Source organism: Cervus canadensis, chromosome 7 (genome assembly GCF_019320065.1).
Source record: "Cervus canadensis isolate Bull #8, Minnesota chromosome 7, ASM1932006v1, whole genome shotgun sequence".
Taxonomy (NCBI): Eukaryota; Metazoa; Chordata; class Mammalia; order Artiodactyla; family Cervidae; genus Cervus; species Cervus canadensis.
The window spans coordinates 69,187,366-69,202,795 of NC_057392.1; the positions used below are offsets into that span (position 1 = coordinate 69,187,366).

At 37.7% G+C, this 15,430-nt stretch overlaps 1 protein-coding gene across 1 annotated transcript in view; it reads left to right on the forward strand.

Annotated features, from left to right (window-relative positions):
* The first annotated feature begins 1,349 nt into the window (after positions 1 to 1,349).
* The window catches only part of SPATA16 (spermatogenesis associated 16), a 257,934-nt gene continuing 243,853 nt past the window's right edge, over positions 1,350 to 15,430 (forward strand). The window contains exon 1 of the mRNA XM_043474134.1: positions 1,350 to 1,659. The gene's annotated coding sequence lies outside the window, so the exon portion shown is untranslated. The remainder of the gene's footprint in view (positions 1,660 to 15,430) is intronic.

Sequence of the window (15,430 nt, forward strand, 5' to 3'; positions counted from 1 at the left end):
GTGAAGAAGACAGGATATAGACTTGCCATAAATATGGTTAGTATATGGAGTGTACTTTGTAAAAGATAACTATAATCAATAGCAGTATTGAACAGTAAAACAATGAGTGGACTATTTTTATAAAGTTCAAAAATAGGAAAAACTAAACTATGGTGTTAGAAGGCAAAATAATCATTACCTCTGGGGAACAGAAAAGGGATAGTCATTAGGAGCGTCTTCCAGGATGCTAATAATGTTTTATTTTTCGTTTTTACTTGGGTAGCAGTTATTCTGGTGAGTTCACTTTGTGATAATTCATTGAACACACCTACAGTTGATTGACTTTTCTGTACATGTACCATACTTCAACAAAAAGTGATATATATTATTTGTTAAACTATAAAGAAAAGCAAGGCAATGTTTGTCATAAAATTTATAATATTGCTGAGGAGAAAGATGCAGTCCTTAGCGGTACATAGGTTCCTTCAAATGTAGGAAGCAGAACATTCTGTGAAAGGTACTTGGCTGATCTTTTAATATTTTTCACTTTTTAATATATACAACAGAACTTTAATTCCTACATATGTACATTTTACAGTAAAAAAGTTTTAAAGTATTTTTCTTTAAAAAAGAAAAGATATACAAAATTTTATGAAGTGTATTTACTATGCATTTCCTACCTGTGCACTTATATGTATGTGAAAAAGGCAGAGAAGAAGCGCTGTTTATTTTCTATCTATTCATGGTAAGAAGAGTGCAAAGATATATACTGAAATGGTCTTAGTATTTCTCTTAAGACTACAGATTATTTTTATTTTACACACATCTTTTTGTATTTTCCAAAGTATTTTTTAACAATCACATTACTTTATTCAATGCAATACCTATCAAGCTACTAACGGTATTTTTCATAGAACTAGAACAAACAATTTCACAATTTGTATGGAAATACAAAAACCTCAAATACTTTTAGAATCTGAAGGGAGGAGATATAAACTTTTTTTTACAGTTGGAAAAAACGACAGCAGCCAGTGGTCATGTATGGATGTGAGAGTTGGACTGTGAAGAAAGCTGAGCGCGGAAAAATTGATGCTTTTGAACTGTGGTGTTGGAGAAGACTCTTGAGAGCCCCTTGGACTGCAAGGAGATCAAATCAGTCCATCCTAAAGGAGATCAGTCCTGGGTGTTCATTGGAAGGACTGATGCTGAAGCTGAAACTCCAATACTTTGGCCACCTCATGCGAAGAGTTGACTCATGGGAAAAGACTCTGATGCTGGGAGGGATTGAGGGCAGGAGGAGAAGGGGATGACAGAAGATGAGATGGCTGGATGGCATCACCGACTGGATGGACATGAGTTTGAGTAAAGTCCGGGAGTTGATGATGGACAGGGAGGCCTGGCATGCTGCGATTCATGGAGTCGCGAAGAGTCAGACATGACTGAACGACTGAACTGAACTGAAGGGCAGGGCGTGTGGGCGGGGCCACGGGCAGAGGCGTGGCTACGGGCAGAGGGGCGTGGCCTCGCGGAATGTGACGTTTCAAACCTGGGCTTCCGCGAGCACACTGACCAACGTGGCCTCAGATCCGGACGTTTGGACTCGGGTGTGGCCAGATGCGGCAGCTGGGAGGAGTCCAGAGCTTCTTCCCGCCCGTGCGGGGTTGAGCCACAACTGCCTAGGTAGGAGAAGATTTAGCTCTGCGCAGTTAAAACTTTTCAGCTTCCCAGGCTGGCTGGGGAGGAAGGGGGCCTTCAGGAGGAAGCTTGAGGAAGTTGGGGAAAGTAGGAGCTCTTTTCATCCTTCTCACCCTTCGAACGAGGAACGTTTTCTACTGATAACTGTAATAAGTAGCCAAGAAATCATTGCCTGCAGGCAGTTAAAGACAAGGAATTCCAAACTGGGTCCCTGTCCTCTTCGCGGCACACCCTGTCACATCTGACGAGAAAGAACAGACCAAGATCTTACTTGGTTTATGAATAACAGACTTTTACTTTTTATTTTGTTTTATCCTAACCTGTATTCCTTGATAAAGTGTATGATATGAGGTTATTTATCTCTTGTCAAGCGAAAGAGGATCACTATTTCAGAGTTCAGATTTTATTATAGGTTGTTGTCTCCCTAACTCATGATATTACTGAGGAAACAAAGGCGTCCAATATCACTGAGTATGGTTTTAGGTAGAGACACTCTGAGCGCTCTCTTTCTCTAAGGCACAGACCATGTCTTCATCTGAGTACTCTAACATCATACCTGGTATAAAATGTGTGCTCTGAGATAGCTGGTGTATGAGAGAGGGAAAGAATGGTTGAATGAGTGAATATCTTAACAATCTGCCATTCAAAGGTGATTCAGCATGAACATTGAAAAAGTGTCAACCTTGTTTAAAGTTTGCTTTTCACAGCACTTGTCTAGAAAATATTTATTTACAGGTGTCAATAAGAATCTTTTTGGAACACCAACAAAATGTTTGCCATGTTTAATAAGCCACTAGTTTTAAATTAATGCATAAAAACTTATTTGTAATGATAACTATTTTTTAATCCCCTATTATTAAATTTAATGTGCTAATGATGTTATTATACACACAAAGGGGCTTTGGATCTTTTCAGATTTCACCAGTGAGACCTTGGGTGCCACAGAGATGCTATCTTTTAAATATTATTGCAGATTGGATGGACTGTTTTCCTCCAAATGGAAAAATAAATTAGGACTCAATAATAATATTTTAGAGTTTTTTTTTTTTCCCCTTCATGTCCAACAAAAGCTCAAGAATTTTTTTGTCAAGGGAACTATAAAGGTAGAAGAGAAAAAAATGCACCGGAAGCCAGAGAGAGGCTGGAATCCTTCTAATCACCTAACTCTGCATACAGCATATCGTTTTTCTTCACTGTCCTGATTTGAATAAGGAATGAAATATTGATTCTGATATGGGAGACAGGGATATGACTGGAGGCAAGACCATGTTTTGTAGTATTTCAAAGAGGTTTTTAATTTTTCAGCCTATTTTTCAAGTGCACCTAAACTGGTGAGTTGCCATGGTGTGTAATACAAGTGCATAATCAAGGTAGAACTGAGATTTTTCTTTGTTCCCAAAGTGGACTTTTCAGTGAAGTACCTTTTCAACCTTGTTCAACCTGTTACTCATCAGTGTTATTATAACCAAATAGCTACAACTTCCAATTTGGTCATTTTCAAAGATATTTCCCAAAGAGAAATAATTTTAAAGGCCATTCAGGAAAAATACCCTCTTCTTTTTCTTTGCCACAGTTTTAAATGGAAAATAACTACTTGTTACAGTATCTGACCTAAATTCATAAAGTTGTTCATCTTTTGAGCAGTGAAACCAGTATGTTGGAAATTAATCACAACCTAAAGGAAAACAACAAATGAACATGAATAATCATTGTTATATACAGGATCTTAAAAAGGTCTCCAGGCATAAATCCATAGTTTCTTCCTAACAGCAGGACAGTTTTTTCTAATTAAGACACACAATGACTAGAACCACAAATCTCCACACAGAATTTGACTGCAATTTCTTTTTCTTTGTTTTATGTGTTGTATCAGTTGAAAATAGATGAATAGGTAGCCAAACCATGGAGGGCTATGGTAACAAAAGCCATACAAACACCAAATGCTCAAGGGCTTTTAAATCCTTTTGCATCAGGGAGCCCAGATTATTATCTCTCAACTAGTATAAAATATTGGAGAAGGAAATGGCAACCCCTCTGGTATTCTTACCTGGAGAATCCTGTGGACAGAGGAGCCTGGTGGGCTGCCGTCCATGGGGTCACAGAGTCAACACAACTGAAGCGACTTAGCATGCATGCATGCATTGGAGAAGGAAATGGCAATCCACTCCAATATTCTTGCCTGGAGAATCCCAGGGACAGAGGAGCCTGGTGGGCTGCCGTCTATGGGGTCGCACAGAGTCGGACACAACTGAAGCGACTTAGCAGCAGCAGCAGTATAAAATATATTGAGTCATCTTCCTGGAATGTGACATTCAAATTGTAACATTTTGCTCCCATGAAGAGCCTTGTTGAGTTTTTTCAGGGATGTTAATAAAATAAAATATTACAGCAGTCTAGTTTAAAGATCACTGAAGTAGAGACTATAACTTATCATAGCTCTGGCTAGATTTCAAAATATACAAGGTGAATAAGCATGAGTGAGGGGTCCAATAGAAAGACCATTTTCCTAACTGTCTAATTTTTTTCAATCGATGAGCAATAATAACAATAAAAAATGATGAGAGCAATAGAATAACAGCATTTTTCAAGCACTTACTATTTACCAGGAAACCTTTTATTACTCTTTACAACAACCATGAGCTAGATATTATCATTAACCTTATTTTGTAAATTAGGAAACTGAGAGCACAATGGCCATTACTGATATCAAAAATCATTCCAAATACTCCATGGGATGGGAAAAATAACTATGATGGCAAAGATTCAGCTTTACCTCTACATTTTAGAAAACCTGAAGGGGTAAGTTCATTTACATACTATAAGATTTGATATAGATCTATATACACCTAAGTATGTCTATTATGAAACTTTGAGGATTCATATATTTGAATCACTAATATTTCACAAATTTTAGGCAACTTTGAAAGGTAACTGAGCTGATTTTATGCAGGATAAGCATTAGAATGTATCCTTTAACCCTGAGAAGTTGAAGCTGAAGTCACATTGCAGTCTAGAATGCAGTCTCCACCTGAATGACAGGTGGAGAATTGATATGGTGTTGAGTAGATCATTTAAAGGGGAATATTTCAGACTAGTATTATCACTGAATAGAAATAAAAATTACCAGTAGAAACCAGAAGTTCTTGATTTCAGTTTCTTTTTGTAGATGAATTAGTCATTCTGTTTACTTAAATAATATTTATTAAACTATAATATTATATAAGAGTAAATCATTAATAAATTAAATCTTATTGATAAATAAGATTAATATAAATAATACAATTTATTTGAGATTTACTTAAGTTTTATATGTACTTTTCAAGAGTAAGTATTAATACATGGAGTCAAAGTTAAGACAGATTAAATTCCCTTTAACAGAGAAAGGAACTTGTCTATAACTCTGAGCTATTGTTTTTAAAATGTAATTGAAAATATTGGTCTTGCTTTTCTTCAGGCGCCTTTAGCTGTTACTTATTAGGATGATAGTTGCACATGTTAGTTTAAAAGTTATTGGCACTCAACCTGGGCCTGTGTTTCTCCGCTAGAATAACTTTCCTTAGGAAATTCCAATTCTGGTTGTTCATCTGATTTCACATGCATGAATGCTTCAGTGCTCTCCTACCAGTTATCACTTAAATTCCTATTAGCCAGCATAACTCAAGCAGAAGAATTCAATGCTGTCTCTAAAGATCACCTAAGTTATAGTTTGAGAAGACACTGTATTGTCACCATCCTCTTCCAAAAATACTGCATTTAACTTGTTAGAAATCAGCTCAAGTTTGTGAAGTTTTAACGAAGGTGTAAGGAGCAAAACTATGGCTACCACTTCACACCCCTGTTCAATAGACATTTGGAAACCTAGGTTTAAGTTGTAGGAAAAAAAGAATGCAATACTACCATGGCCTCCACAATCAGCCCTCAGCATATATTCCCAAATGTAACATGTCTCTTCTACTTTAGGGAAGTGTGTGTTTTGAGCATCTATGTGATTCCTGCTCAGATGATGAGGATAATGTAGGCATAGATGGCATCTCAATCTTCTTAAGTACTGGGGACAAAGTTTAATTAAAGACTCTCAAAAGTTCAGACCTCAGTTAATCCCCCCATATTTTATATTCACTAATGTAGTTCACAGTGAAGAGAAAACATCATGTTAAACATGAGAGTCTATACATTACAAATCACAGCATCTATTCATTTAAACATTGCAACATGACTATGTACAGATTCCTTCAAATGTTGCCCATGCTCTCATTGGTCAATTCCATGAATACAGAAAAGGAAGTATGATCTACAATTCATAGAAGCTCTATCTTCTCACACAGTTTCCATCTATTTCCATTTTTCTCCCAGAGATTCTGCCTTTCATGGGCCTGCATGTTACTCCGCCCGTGTCACAGAATTTGTTCAACCAGTACCCACATGAAACTGGTCGTCTGGTTTTGGTCTTATCTTCCAGTAGTAGGTGACTACCAGTGTTTTCCATTTATCACTCCATCTACCTAATTCTCAATATTTTTCATTATTCCAAATCTTTCATATCTACAATATACTCACAAGAATAATGAGATGGGGCTGGATTATGGGCAGGGAGGAAAATGTAGTTTTAAAATGTTCCTCAAGAGCCTGCCTCATCTCTTCCTCCTGGCTTGAGAATGCCTCTTCACTTTGGGACGTGCATACCAGGAGATGTTGCCCTATGCTGGTATAGATGTTTTAAAGTGAAGGCTGAGGAAAGTTGATTCCATGAATTTTTGTAGCAGAATTCTGGAGTGAGCTCTTGAGGCCTCTTTTCTTTTAAAGTTAGAATGTGAGAATGCAGAGAGGGACTGTTTGTACATACCAATCAGAGATAACTCAGTAATGATTTAAAATAGCCTCTTTGAGTAAATATTTAATAAAATTGAAGCTCAGGTTCTTTTTCATGCCTATTTCTCCAACTCAAGTAGTTACCCTTAAGAGGACAGAGGAAGAAACTCATCATCATAGCAATCAAAATGGGAAGGGACCTTGTATCAGTACCATTCTGGTCCTCCCTGGCCTCTATTGATAGAGCCTTCTTTCCACCTTTTTCTTAGGATTGAGTGTGACTAAAGTATGGTTGATTCTGAGGTCACTGATCTAATCATCAGGTCATCATATTTACTAATTAATATATCTACAGCTGCAGGGAGATTAAGTCATAAAAAAATCAAGCCTGGGGGGATTTTTTTTCCCCTTACCACAGCTAAACTTTAAAAATTGTTTATAATGAGAGCAAGCAACTTTTTCATGCCCACTGCTATTTGTTCAGGCTCCTCAGGGCCTTCAGAAACACAGGCAGAGAATTTCTTCTCTCTCTTCACTCTACCCAACATACACACAGACTAATAATTTACAAGCCACTCACATGAACTGCATTTCATTTGTGTGATTTTGCCCTCCTGGTGAGTTCTATAGAAAAACATCTGATTTACCGTCAAATTATTTCCATGACTTATAACTTATATTTTCAAACAATGCAGAGACTGTAGGTGGGGGAGAAGAGAGCACGTGTTTAGGAAAATCTTACCTCTATTGCCTTGAACATATTAGAGATATGTTAAGTTCCTGGCTAACTCTTATATCTCGATCACCTGCAGGTGTGTTTCTATTGTCTATTTTTCCTTGTGATTTTTTATTTTTTTTCTTGGTATTTGGGGGCCACACTTAGTAATTTTGTATTCAGTGTTGAATATTTTGTATAGGAGGCTGTAGAAGATTCACATGACGTATCATCCTCTATAATGGATTCCTCCCTGCCTTCACTAAGCAGACAACACAGTTGTTCATCTTAATTTAATCAGGAACTGCTATATGTTGAGGCTGGGCTGCAGGCCTGAAAATAGTTTATCTCTAGCTTCTCAAGAGTTTCCAGCTGTATATCTGATGTTTCTTTAAGGCCATTTCTCCTGCAGGTCTCACAAGACTGTCAGAACTTTGCATTGCTTTTGAGAGGCCTTCTACTTAGGTCTTTAATATCTTGCCTCTCCCCTCCCCGTACCAAATTGGCAAATGTCTCCCAGATAAAAATGGCTGTAAAAGTCAGCTCATTTTCATGAAGAAGTTGTACCCTATCTATTTTTTCACTGCCTCCCATCTCTCCAGTACACTCAAACTGATGATTTGGTATTTAATTCTGCTTTTTCACTTAGTCTCAGCAGAAATTCTGTCTGCTACCAACAAGTCCATCCCACCCATAATGCAGAAGTTATTATGTAACTGAATAATTTGAATGATATATTTTGTCTCGGTTCAAATTGTCAAAATAGTAATTTTAAAGTATCACTTTTTTTTTAAGTTTGATATACATCAGAACTTTCCTTAAAGTTTTTTGGTTTCATGGTTCTCTTTTTCTGGGATCGACTGGGAAAATATTAGTGATTAATATACAGTCAGTTTTTAAATATCACACAACTCTGTAAACCTGTAAATCTTCATTAAATGTAACTGAAACATGATTGAACAAATAAAAAAATGTATCTGTAAACTATTTGATATCTTCTATCAATTCCAAAATTAATTTCTCATAGACAAATGCATTTCTGCAAAATAAGTATCATAATTTATACTATAAAAAGTTAAGAAGAAACCTTCAAGTAATAATACTAAAAACTATACAAGTAAGAAATTCAATTCTTCTTTTTCTTTACTTATTTTTGATGGGTGAAGAAGGGACAGTGTAAGTAGATGAGAAGAGAGGCCCAGGGGGCTCTCTTTGCTCATTTACCCTCTTTATATATCCCAGAGGAGGGTAGAGGGAAGCTGCCTATGCCTGGAAATGAGGCTAAGTGCTTCTAACCTGGGGACAGAGGTAAGAGAGGATATGTGCCTGGGCAACCTGAGCCAGAGGCAGAGGGGTGCTGGGGAGAATACATGATGCTTGTTGCTTTGTATGTTTCACGGGGAAGCACTAACAGTGAGTAGTTCACAGGTCTGTAAACTGAGCATACTGGCTTCAAGAAGGGGAGCAATGAAGTCAAATTAAATGGGTCATTTGTGCAAAAATAGCTTAAATGAATATATACAAGATCTAAGTAGTTCCATCTGAAAGTACTTCATACTTGTTGTTTAGCTGTTCAGTCATGTTCGACTCTTTTGCGGCCCCATGAACTGCAGCTCTCCAGGCTCCTCTGTCCATGGGATTTCCCAGGCAAGAATACTGGAATAGGTTGCCATTTCCTTCTCCAGAGGATCTTCCTGGCCCAGGGATCAAACCCACATATCTTGCTTGCAGGCAGATTCTTTACCGCTAAGCCACCAGGGAAGCCACTTCATACTTTAGTAAAGTATCAAACTAGAACTCTTGCAAAGAATCAGGTAAACTCTACTAGTTGGCTCAGATATATTTATGATGTAAAATGGGTTGGCATGCATAGGAAGGCAGATAAACAGTTCATTTTCTAACCTCCCTCTCTCTCTTCTATGCCAGGGTCTATAGGAAGTACATATAGCATTGTACCATTAATCCTTAGGCCAATCATACAAAAAATCTAATGCAATAGTTTCTCAAGTGTTAAAAATAACTTTTTATTCTTCACTCTCCAAAGGAAAAGACAATTTAGGGATTACTAAGCTAAAAATACTGTAAATGTATTAGAAAATATTAAATTGGCAATAGTCATAGTTCTATTATATAACATGTTTTGAGATTAGGAGATTTCTGTGTTCACTCTCCACCTGTTTCCACTCTACTCCAAAAAACAGTTTACAGAGATTTATGATTATCTTAGGTGAAAATAAATATCCAGTTCAACCTCAGGGAAAATAATTTAGGAGCAGTCTCATATTCATGCCTCAGGTTCTCCTTGTGAGGTAAGAGCGGCAGATATTAATTATTCATGCATTACCCACGGTGCACCCATTTTATGGATCATGCACTATTTGACTGGTTATATATGATTACAATGAAAGTAGATTAGCTATCCTGCTTGTGATGGATGTTCTCTCATTTTACCAGTTGCTCTCCAGGACACAAAATCCACAGGGAATAAATATCCTGAGATTCAATTTTTATGTAAATATTAGTTGCCAACTTGTTGAAACTGAAGAAGAAAAATGATGTGTGTGCACATCTGTAAACAAAGTTTCACAATGTAAACCAAAGCATCAACTGTTAAACATTATTAGTATGTTTTATAAATATTATGTTTATAATTTGTTCATGATATAATATATATGTGCTATGTTTAAAACTATAATAGCTACTGTTTGTGGAGAACAGATTAAATGCCAGATGATGAATCGGTTTCTAAAAAACATTGCTTTTTGTTAATCCCTATAAGGAATGAATTGGATGAAAAAACCAAGATCCATCAAACTAAAGTAACTTAGTGAAAGTTTCTTCAGCAAAAAAGAAAGATTTATGATTTGAGCTCAGATCTCAAGTCTAAAACACAGGTCCTGTCTCCTACGCTATTTTGACTTATTGAGCTTGGAACACACTATCGAAGAAGTTAGCAGCTTTGAACTCTTACTTCCAAGCTCCTATGAAGAACAACCCATTTTATTCATCTTTACAATCCACCCTTATGACTTATCAAATCCCTTATGAATATACAGTGGAAGTGAGAAATAGATTTGAGGGACTAGATCTGATAGACAGAGAGCCTGATGAACTATGTATGGAGGTTCATGACACTGTACAGAAGACAGGCATCAAGACCATACCCAAGAAAAAGAAATGCAAAAAAGCAAAATGGCTGTCCGAGGAGGCCTTATAAATAGCTGTGAAAAGAATGGAAGCAAAAAGCAAAGGAGAAAAGGAAAGATATACCCATTTGAGAGATATACCAGAGTTCCAAAGAATAGCAAGGAGAGATAAGAAAGCCTTCCTCAGCGATCAGTGCAAAGAAATAGAGGAAAACAATAGAATAGGAAAGACTAGAGATCTCTTCAAGAAAATTAGAGATCCCAAGGGAACATTTTATGCAAAGATGGGCTCAATAAAGGACAGAAATGGTAGGGACCTAACAGAAGCAGAAGATATTAAGAAGAGGTGGCAAGAATATACAGAAGAATTGTACAAAAAAGATCTTCATGACCCAGATAATCATGATGGTGTGATCCCTCACCTAGAGCCAGACATCCTCGAATGTGAAGTCAGGTGGGCCTTAGGAAGCATCACTACGAACAAAGCTAGTGGAGGTGATGGAATTCCAGTTGAGCTATTTCAAATCCTGAAAGATGATGCTGTGAAAGTGCTTCACTCACAATGCCAGCAAATTTGGAAAACTCAGCAGTGGCCACAGGACTGCAAAAGGTCAGTTTTCATTCCAGTCCCAAAGAAAGGCAATGCCAAAGAATACTCAAACTACCACACAATTGCACTCATCTCACATGCTGGTAAAGTAATGCTCAAAATTCTCCAAACCAGGCTTCAACAATACACATGAACCATGAACTTCCAGATGTTCAAGCTGGTTTTAGAAAAGGCAGAGGAACCAGAGATCAAATTGCCAACATCTGCTGGATCATAGAAAAAGTGAGAGAGTTCCAGAAAAAACATGTATTTCTGCTTTATTGACTATGCCAAAGCCTTTGACTGTGTGGATCACAATAAACTGTGGAAAATTCTGAAAGAGATGGGAATACCAGACCACCTGACTTGCCTCTTGAGAAACCTGTATGCAGGTCAGGAAGCAACAGTTAGAACTGGACATGGAACAACAGACTGGTTCCAAATAGGAAAAGGAGTACCTCAAGGATGTGTATTGTCACCCTGCTTATTTAACTTATATGCAGAGTACATCATGAGAAACACTGGGCTGGATGAAGCACAAGTTGGAATCAAGATTGCTGGGAGAAATATCAATAACCTCAGATATGCAGATGACACCACCCTAATGGCAGAGAGGGAGGAGAAACTAAAAAGCCTCTTGATGAAAGTGAAAGAGGAGAGTGAAAAAGTTGGCTTAAAGCTCAACATTCAGAAAACTAAGATAATGGCATCTGGTCCCATCACTTCACAGCAAATAGATGGGGAAACAGTGGAAACAGTGGCTGACTTTATTTTTCTGGGCTCCAAAATCACTGCAGATGGTGACTGCAGGCATGAAATTAAAAGATGCTTACTACTTGGAAGGAAAGTTATGACCAACCTAGACAGCATATTAAAAAGCAGAGACATTATTTTGTCAACAAAGGTCCATCTAGTCAAGGCTATGGTTTTTCTAGTGGTCATGTATGGATGTGAGAGTTGGACTATAAAGAAAGCTGAGCGCTGAAGAATTGATGCTTTTGAACTGTGGTGTTGGAGAAGACTCTTGAAAGTCCCTTGGACTGCAAGGAGATCCAACCAGTCCATCCTAAAGGAGATCAGTCCTGGGTGTTCATTGGAAGGACTGATGTTGAAGCTGAAACTCTAATACTTTGGCCACTGATGTGAAGAGCTGACTCATTGGGAAAGACCCTGATGCTGGGAGGGATTGGAGGCAGGAGGAGAAGGTGACAGAGGATGAGATGGTTGGATGGCATCACCAATGCAATGGACATGGGTTTGGGTGGACTCCAGGAGTTGGTAATGGACAGGGAGGCCTGGCGTGCTGTGGTTCATGGGGTCGCAAAGAGTCAGACACGACTGAGCGACTGAACTGAACTGAACTGAATTATCCACCCAGGAAAGAGCCCAGTATTTTCACTTAGTAGGAATTCAAGAAGTGTTTGTTGACTAATCAATGTAATGAATGCCTAACAATAATCCATCCATATAAGCTTCTCTCAGGAAGGTAAGCATATAGACCTTCAAATGTTTCTTAAGCATAAATACCTAAAGCATACTGTCTTCCTGTCAGACTGCTTCATCAGTGCCAGCCCAAGTACCAATTTAACTGCATCCACATCCAGCATAGAAATGTGCTGGCTCAATGCCAGCATGGTCACCCAGCCACCTGTATCAGACTCCACTGGAGTAGACTGAAATTGGACATGCACACAGCACCTGCAAAGTAGCATTACCAAAAAAAATAATTTTCTAGGAAAATCTAGCATGTTTTAATATTTCAAAAAAGTAATGATCATAACACTGAAACTTGTTGAACATTTAAAAAATGTATTTAATAGTTTGGTATTGTTTCTCTTCACACTTTTAATTTGGAGTGGTAGGGAGTTGGAGTGGGAGAGTCAGGAGGTGGTGCATATACTGTAACCACTTAAACACTTTGGACATCTTGTATTTCTAGTACAGCCCTCCTCTGCTTATCAAACATGAAGACTCCTAAGATCACTGCTGACCCAGTAAACCAAAATTTGTTGGACCTGGAACCTAAGAGGCCTCAGAAGATTATGATGCATATTAATGTGCGATCTCCCATTCAACCGTAAACTCCTTGAGCATGGAGGCAATCTCTGCTTCAGCATTGCATCCCAGTGCTGACCCAGGTCATGACACCGGGTGTTGCTTAGTCAATCATGAATGATTGCTGAATGAATGGAATTCTTAAGGTAGATTTTTAGATATCATTAGTGTATCCCACTCTTACATTGTCTACTTTACGCCACGAGTCTTTTTGCTTCCAGCTGAGTACACTGTGTTTTTAACAAACAAGTTTTGATTATGTTGAAAGTAACGTGAGGTACACCTGAGATCAACACAACATTGTAAATCAACTATAGTCCAGTAGGATATAAAAATTAAAAATAATGTGGCTGTGATGGAACCTAGAATCAGAGCCTTTAGACCAATTTCAAGTCCTGCTGTTACCACTAAACAGGGCTGTGCCCTCTCTGGCCCTCATCTCTAAAATATAGAAATTGGAGTAGATGTATCCTATGATTCCTCTCCATTTCTAAAAAAAAAAAAAATCATTTTTCATGTTTAAAAACATTTGTTTTAAAATAATGCAGTGTCTATTATTTAAAATTAAACATTTTAGTACAGTTTTACTTAATTATTGTTTCTTGAAACTATAGGATTTACTTTGTCAAAAATCACGGACTACACATGTTTGTATCAGATACTTCAGTGGTGACCAACCCTCTGTCTGAGCATTCTAATAATAGTGTGAATTGTGAAGGGAAAAATCACCATGTAGCCATCATCACAGCTAAGATTCATGCACACAAGAATCATCAATGGATGCTATATCAAGAGAGGCAGTTTGATGAAGAACACAAAAACTGCAGGTTTTAAGTATCTCCGCACAGACTGTAAGTTGCAACAGTGAAATCTTTCTCTGGAGAAACTAGAGAACAACTTGGCCAGGTGATTAAAATTTTCATCACTGGACTTCCCTGGTGATCCAGTGGTTAAGAAGTCATCCACCTGCCAATGCAGGAGACGCGGTTTCCATCCCTGGTTTCCTGTTGGAAAACTAAGCCCATGCCACGCACCACAATGCTGACCCTGCACTCTAGAGCCCTCACGCCACAGCTACTGAAACTTGCACGCCCTACAGACCATGGTCTGCAATAAGAGAAGATGCCACAATGAGAAGCTTGTGCACCACAGCAAAGAGTAATGCCCACTCACCACAACTAGAGAAAGCCCATGCACAGCCGTGAAGACCAAGTGCAGCCAAAAATAGTAAATAGATTAACTTTTAAAACTTTTTAAAAAATTGCATCACCAAAGAAAGACAAGTGCATCGTGTGATTTCAAATGTGGGGCCCTGAGAAAGAAGACACATCAGTGTGTGATATAATCTTACTGGGGATGTTTAACCCAATTCTAAATATGCAGAAGTATCTACCGAATCAAGGCAGAGTCTACTGAATTGCTGGTTCTTACTCTTAAAAAAATGCCAACACTTTGGACAACAAAGAAAGGCTAAGGGAACTGGTTCAGAGTAAGACTAAAGAGATGTGACAACTATATGCAATATATCACCCTGGACTCGATCTTATACTGAAGGAAATAGTACTAAAAAGGATGTCATGAAGACAGTTGACAAAACGGAAATAGGGACTATAGATTAAACAACAGCATAGTATCAATGTTAACAATCCTGGATTTCATAACTATATTGTGTTACATAAGTGAAATATCCTTGATTCTAAGAAATATGCACCAAAGTAACAAAGGGTAATGAGACATGATGCATGCAACCTCCTCATAAATTACTCTGAAAAAAATGAATAATATACATTTACATACATGAATGTGTTTCTCTATAGCTGTCTACACTACACACACACATACACACACACACATTGGAATTATAAATGTGGGCAAAATGTTTAAAATTGGTAAATCTGAGTTAAGGGCAATTGAGTATTCTCGATATTATCCTTACAACTTATCTATAAATTTACAATCATTTTCAAACAAGTTAATGGGTTCGTTTAAAAAATACATTTGTCACCTCTGGGTGGATGTAACTTTAAAACATGTTTGAGAACAGTTTAAAGGGTAAGTCAAAGGACAAGAAATCTTTGTGGTTACTGTTCATTAATTGTGTGACTTTCTGCAAACAAAGCACTAAACTGTTCAATATATGTTTCTTCATTTGGAAATTGCAACTGGGATAACCATTTACCTTGTGTATTATGGTGGAGGCAGTGGAGTGAGGTAGAAAGAACCCTGAGAGTTGCAAGCTATGGTTGAAAGCACTGATTTGCTGAGTGACCATGAGCAGGTCATTTCAGCTGCATGAGATTTCATTGTTTTCATCAGATGAGAATATATTGGGAAGCCTCTCCATCTCCACCCTTCTACAATTCTGAGTTATAGTTTAAGAAATAAAATGTGAAAGTCTTAAGAAGTAAGCAGCATAGCAACAGAATTAAAGAGTTGGCCAAA